Source organism: Panthera leo, chromosome A1 (assembly GCF_018350215.1).
Source record: "Panthera leo isolate Ple1 chromosome A1, P.leo_Ple1_pat1.1, whole genome shotgun sequence".
NCBI classification, from domain to species: Eukaryota; Metazoa; Chordata; class Mammalia; order Carnivora; family Felidae; genus Panthera; species Panthera leo.
The window spans coordinates 210,861,955-210,868,316 of record NC_056679.1 but is presented as its reverse complement, the minus strand read 5'-3'; the positions used below and the strand labels follow the sequence as shown (position 1 = coordinate 210,868,316).

Sequence of the window (6,362 nt, the reverse complement as noted above, 5' to 3'; positions counted from 1 at the left end):
TAACCATGAAGCTTATATAAGACATTTTATACTTATGAGTTAATTTTGAGCTAATAACAACATTATTTCTATAGTATATAAAAATTCTACACTTTGCCCTCTCCCCCATATGCTATCAATGTGACAACTTACATCTTTTTATATTGCGTTTCATGATCAAATATCTGTAGGTATATAATTATAGTTATTCATGATACTACCTCTATACTTTTATATTAAAATAAAAAATGATTTACATGCCACCGTTACAGTATTACAGGATTGTGTATTTACCTTATCTTTACTTTTACCAGTGAGTTTTATACTTTCATATGCTTTCTTATTGTTGTTTTGTGCCCTTTCATTTAAACTTGAGGAACTCACTTTAACACTGTGCAAATTGGTAACCCTTTGATTTAATTTAATTAATTTAATTTAGTTTAATTATTGAGGTGAACATAAAATTAACTATCTTAGTGTACAATACAGTGGCATTTATTTTATTCACAATGTTGTGTGCTGTACAACCATCACCTGTATCTAGGTGATTCCAAAACCTTTTTATCACCCCCAAAGAAGAGCCCATATACCCCCACTGAGCAGTCATTCCTTGTCCTTCTCCTCCCAGTCCTTGACAACCAATCTGCTTTCTGTTTCTATGGATGTACTTATTCTGGTTATTTCATATTAATGGAATTATACAGTATGTAACTTTTTGTGTCTGGCTTCTTTCACGTAGCACATTCTTTTTTTTTTTTTTTTTTTTAGGTTTATCCATGTCATAGTGTGTATTAATAGCTCCTTCCTTTTTTGTGGCTAAATAATACTCTATGTTAAAGATATACATACATTTTATTTATCCATTCATTCGTTGATGGCCATTTAGGTGGTGTTCAACTTTTGGCTATTGTGAATAAATTGCTTCGACTTTTGCCTTTACTTTCCTCATCTGTGAAGTAGGGATAATAATTCATTGCTCAGGGTCATTGGGAAGACTGGAACTAATACAGATCATATGTCTGGCTCCCTAAATAAAAGCTATCAGAATCATTTTTGTGTATGTGAGACTAGAGAGAAAGAGCTCTTAAAATATAGGCCTTCGGTTGGGTTTGCAGATAAGATGAACATTCTTACTTTTTTTAGCCACTGAGGATTTATCAGTTCCTCTCATCTTGCCCCATCTTCCTGTCCATCTTTGGGTGACAAACCTCATTTTCAGGTCTCCTTACTGTTGAGATTATTCATCTTTTTGTTACTATCTTTACCTATGTGCTTTCTTTTTTTACTCCTAGTTTCATTCATTCATTTTTTTTAATGTTATTTATTTTTGACAGAGAGAGAGAGAGAAGAGTGCCAGCAAGCAGAGGAGGGGCAGAGAGAGGGAGACCGAGAATCTGAGGCGGGATCTGTGCTGATAGCAGAGAACCCGATGTGGGGGAGCTCAAACTCACCAACTCTGAGATCATGACCTGAGCTGAAGTCAGAGGCTTAACTGACTGAGCCACCCGGGTGCCCATGTTCATTCATTTTTTCATTCATTCATTAATTCATCCATCCATCAACCATTACCAGTTTCAGTTTTATATGCTGGATTATAGCAGGAAAAAAATTAGACTTAGTCTGAGATGTTTTCCCTGGCATTATAGTCTGGAGCTTGGGGGAGAAGAGACTAAAAACAAACAAATAAACCACATGTTAAGTAGTGGTATATATTAAGAGGTAAAACAGAGAAGTGAGATAGGGAGAGTTTGAATTTAGTCAGAGAGTCAAGATGAGCCCCTTCGAAAACACAATTTGAGCAGAGTTCTGAACGAGGACTATGCAGTGCCTTTCTGAAGTTAAGTTTCCTCTTGGGAGGGAAGAGGGAAACCACTGAGGCCTTGAGTAGCGTGACATGAGCTGACTTTCATGCTAATAGATAGTCGTGCTGCTGCCATAGGATAATACTATTGATAATTGTTATTTCTGTGTTCTTCCTTGGTTTCTTTCTCTGAGATTTTGCTTCACGTGTCCTTCCTAAGCGTTCACTTTCTTGATGAAATCTTTCAGAGTCAGCTTTATAAGCTGAGCCCACCCCTTTCTCCTTACTCCACCTCTCAGCTCTTTGCGGAAGAAGGAAAATAAAACACAAAGGAAGCTTTCAGCAGTGAATTTTCACCATCTCAACAGCCTCAGGTGACAAGGATCTGTGGCTGGAGGCCACTGTTTCCTTCCTGGTTTGAATTGAAACTTCCCTGATCTTCATCTTCACTGAGGCCCAAGGTGTGGGAATTAGGGAGAATCTTAGAAGTCTTTTCTAGAGCAAGACTACCTTTTTGTCTTTGCCAATGTGCATTTTTCTGACTAAATTTAGAAATAGGGAAGGTTATTTTTGGTAAGAGAAGTGAAAACTCAAAGGATTTCCCCAGTTCTTCTGGGGATTGGGGTTTGGGAATTCTATATCCAGTTCTCCTTCCCTCAACCCCCCCTACTTTCTCCCCAGGGCGTTCTATCCACATTCAGGGTAATGTGACATGGTGAAAAGAGCATTGGACTGGGAACCAGAAGGCCTGAGTCTTAGTCTGGACTCTTCCTCACTAACCCTGGGTTTGTTAGTGGATAGGTATGTTAAAATAAAAAACAAATAGATACTTGCCTTGAAAATTCCTTGAGCAGACAAAACCAGTTAAGACATACAAACAAAACTGAATTTAGCTTTTATTTGACCTGGGTCACTCTTTGCTTGTGTCTCTAAAAATCATAAGTAAATTTAAACTGTTTCTCAAGGTTGATATGAGATAACCATTGATCAATTCCTCATTCTTTAAGAAAATTCTAGTGTTATAACCAATCACTGCGAATAATAAAATCACTGCTTTCTCATGATATAAGCTGCTTTATAACAATATACCCTTGAGCCTCCTCCCATGTTTTGGTTTGAGTGTTCCTGGTTTGCAAATTTTCTTTTTGGTATGTGCACAATTAACAGTGGTTCATTGGTTTTACTTCTGTTATTTCTGAACTTTTGACAGGTGGTAGAACAGAATGATAGTGAATAATATAAGCTCTGGAGGCAAACTAGCAAGTTTGAGTGTCTAGGTCCACTTCTCATTGATTATGTGTAATTAAGCAAATTATTTAACTTCTTTGTTTCATATTGTCCCCATCTACAAAATAGGAATAGTAATTGTACCTACCTCATAGGACTGCTTGAGTATTAAAGAAGGTAATTGAAGTAAAAACACTTAGAGGAGCATTAGGTGTGCAGTAACATTTATGATTAGCATAATTTTTGACAAGTCAATCATCTAAGTTGTGTTCAAGTGCTTGTAACCATATGTGGAATGTCCTATAGATCTGATGATGCTTGGTGGAGGAAAAACGAGGCAAGTGGGTTGGTTTTATTCAGTCATATAAAGGATTGTCACATGAAAGAGATACTTCTTCTGAGTTGCTTAGAAAGTTCTTTGGAATTTAATTCAAAGTAATGGAGAGCTTTTAATATAATCAATGGGGCCTGAGAATTGGAATGATCATTTTGCAAAGCAGTGAGGAGTCCATCGCCGAAAGAGTTTAAGCAAAGATGAGTCCTCTGTTTGGATTAGCATAGAAGGAATTCCCTTCTCTAAAATGTGAGCATAAAAAAGTAGTTCTTTCTTCCCATAACAACCCAAAAATTATTTCTCAACCTCCTTTATTCTCTCACTGTTCTTTTGACCCTTCCTCCTCCTTAAGAGAATGGATGAGTGTTTACCAGACAGGTATGATGGTGTCAGTGGCAGTCAAGGCTGATAGGCCCATTTTTTTAGATGAGAACATTAATGCCAAAGGACAATTGCATCGCTCATAAGCCGCCAATTAAAAGGATTAGAAAATGTGAAAGCTCCCAGGGCACCCCTGAAGCCTGGCAATAAGATGTAATTAATAATAGGAAGCCATGCAAGTCAATATAAAAAGCTTACTTTAGTTTTTCTTTTTAGAAAGCCTACTAAAAAAAAACCAAACCATACATGAGTGTTGGTAGAAGTTTTAAAATGTTCACACACAACCTCTGACACCTCTTTCAGCTTCTTTTCCTGCTATTACCACATGTTCCTGACTTTAAATAACATGGTATACTTTTGAATCAGGTTTCCTGATGTTATAACCCTCAATTGGTAATATATGGTCGAAAAACAAAATGGTGAAGTTAAAAGTGTCTTCTTAGAGGTGCCTCTTCTGTCTGTGACCTCTCCCATGAATCTCCTGTCTTTGCCTGCTGTCATTCCTCTGGTTGTCTTAGTCAGTTAGGGCAGCTGTAAAAGAATGTCATAGACTGGGTGGCTTAAACAGCGATTTATTTCTCCTGGTTCTGGACGCCTGAGACAGGGCATCAACATGGTCGGGTTCTGGTGAGAGCTCTCCTCCTTGTTCATAGATGGCTGCCTTCTTGCTGTATCCCTACATGGCAGAAAGAGTGCTGGCTCCCTTCATCTCATTATAAGGGCACTAATCTCATCATTGAATACACTCTGATGACCTCATTTTAACCTACTTACCTCCCAAAGGCCCACCTCCAGATACCATCACATTGGAAGTTAAGGCTTCGACATATGTATTTGGGGTGATACAGACATTTAGCTTATTGCACTGGTCTACTTACTCTTGCTTTAGGGCCTTTACACTTGCTGTCCCCCTTGTCTGAAACATTCTCTCTTTTCCATATCCACATATCTTTCTCCCTTACCGCCTTTAGGCTTTTCTTCAAATATCACTTATTTCTTATCAGTGAGGCCTTCCCAGATTACCCCATTTAAAACTACCCTCTATCACCCCCTAACCTCTTTTCTTATTTATTTCTTATAATAGCACGCATCATCTTCTTTCACAGTTTGAGTTACCCCTGAAGTAGACTTTGTGCCAAGAATTCAAGTAGAAGTGGTTTCTTGGTATATGCTCCAGTTATCCCACTCAAGTGGAGAAGAAGCTGGGGTACTTTTATACTGACTTCCATTAGTCATTGGCTGTAGGCTTCTTGGGAATGGGGTGTTAATTTCTGCTTCTACCCAAGGTACACAAATAAGCCTTCTGTGACTTTGGAAAAAGTCTCAAAGCAAAACATGCAGATCTTGGCTCCTGGAATAAGAACAAGCACACCAAAATAATGATATGATATGATACGATATTCCAGGTTCTGGGTGGGGCATCAATAACATCTGCTACCCCATCTGGCATACCTTATAGTTTATGGAGGTATATCATACATGTCACATATTACATATATATACAATCCCACTCCTAGGTCGTGAGCTCTATAAGGGCAAGAATTTTTGTCTATTTAATTCTCTGCTGAACTTAGAACAATACCTGGCAACCTGGCACATGTTGGTGTTGCATAAATATTTGTTGAATGAATTAATGATCTAGATCAGAGATTTTAAGCTATGGGTTGTAACCCACTTAGCATGTCATGAAATTAATTTAATGAGTCACCACCAGCAATAAAGACAGAGAAAAGAAGAAGTATATTGCAGGTAGTAAGGGTAAATACTGTTTCATAAAATGTTGCACTTCAGTTATTTAATGTACATATTATAATTATTAAATTTAAATATATAAATTAAATTTATATTGGGTCCTATAATAAAATGTACTTTTCACTCTGGGTTGTCATTTTGACAATCACTGATCAATTTCTCACTTTGGCATTGGAATGATACAGAGAAGATTAGCATGACTCTTGCACAAGGATCACATGCAAATTCATGAGGGGCTTCCTACTTTTAGAATGCATTTGAATTTAAATGACTGTCAGCTTAAAATAGACTTCCATACGTATAGGTCAATATATATGAACCTCATAATAACCACAAACCAAAAATCTATAATGAAGACACAAAAAATAAAGACGAAGGAACTTATACATAACACTAAAGAAAACCATCAAACCACAAGGGAAGGAACTGAGAGAAGAAGGAAGGAACAAAGAACCACAAAAACAACCAAAAAACGATGAACACAATGACAATAAATGTATACCTATAGATAATTCTTTTAAATCTAAATGAACTAAAGGCTGCAATCAAAAGGCACAGGATGGCTGAATGGATTAAAAAAACTCAGGCCCTTCTCTATGCTGCCTATAACAGACTCACTTCAGATCTAGGGACACACATAGACTGAAAGTGAAGGGGGAAAAGAATATCCCATACAAATGGAAACAAAAATTAACCTGAAGTAGCAATATTCATATTAAATAATATCAGACTTTAAAACAAAGACTGTAACAAGACAAAAAAGATATATTACATAATGATAAAGGAGTCAATCCAAGAGGAGGATATAACATTCATATAAATTTATACATTCAAATTAGGAAATATAGCATTTGTACATATTTATACTCCCAAACTAAGAGCACTGAA

At 36.9% G+C, this 6,362-nt stretch overlaps 1 non-coding gene across 1 annotated transcript; it reads left to right on the top strand.

The window, feature by feature from the left end:
- The first annotated feature begins 5,614 nt into the window (after positions 1 to 5,614).
- On the top strand, positions 5,615 to 5,722 carry LOC122202679. Its single transcript, XR_006194793.1, has one exon. It is a non-coding gene; the product is annotated as a U6 spliceosomal RNA (small nuclear RNA).
- Positions 5,723 to 6,362: the final 640 nt, after the last annotated feature.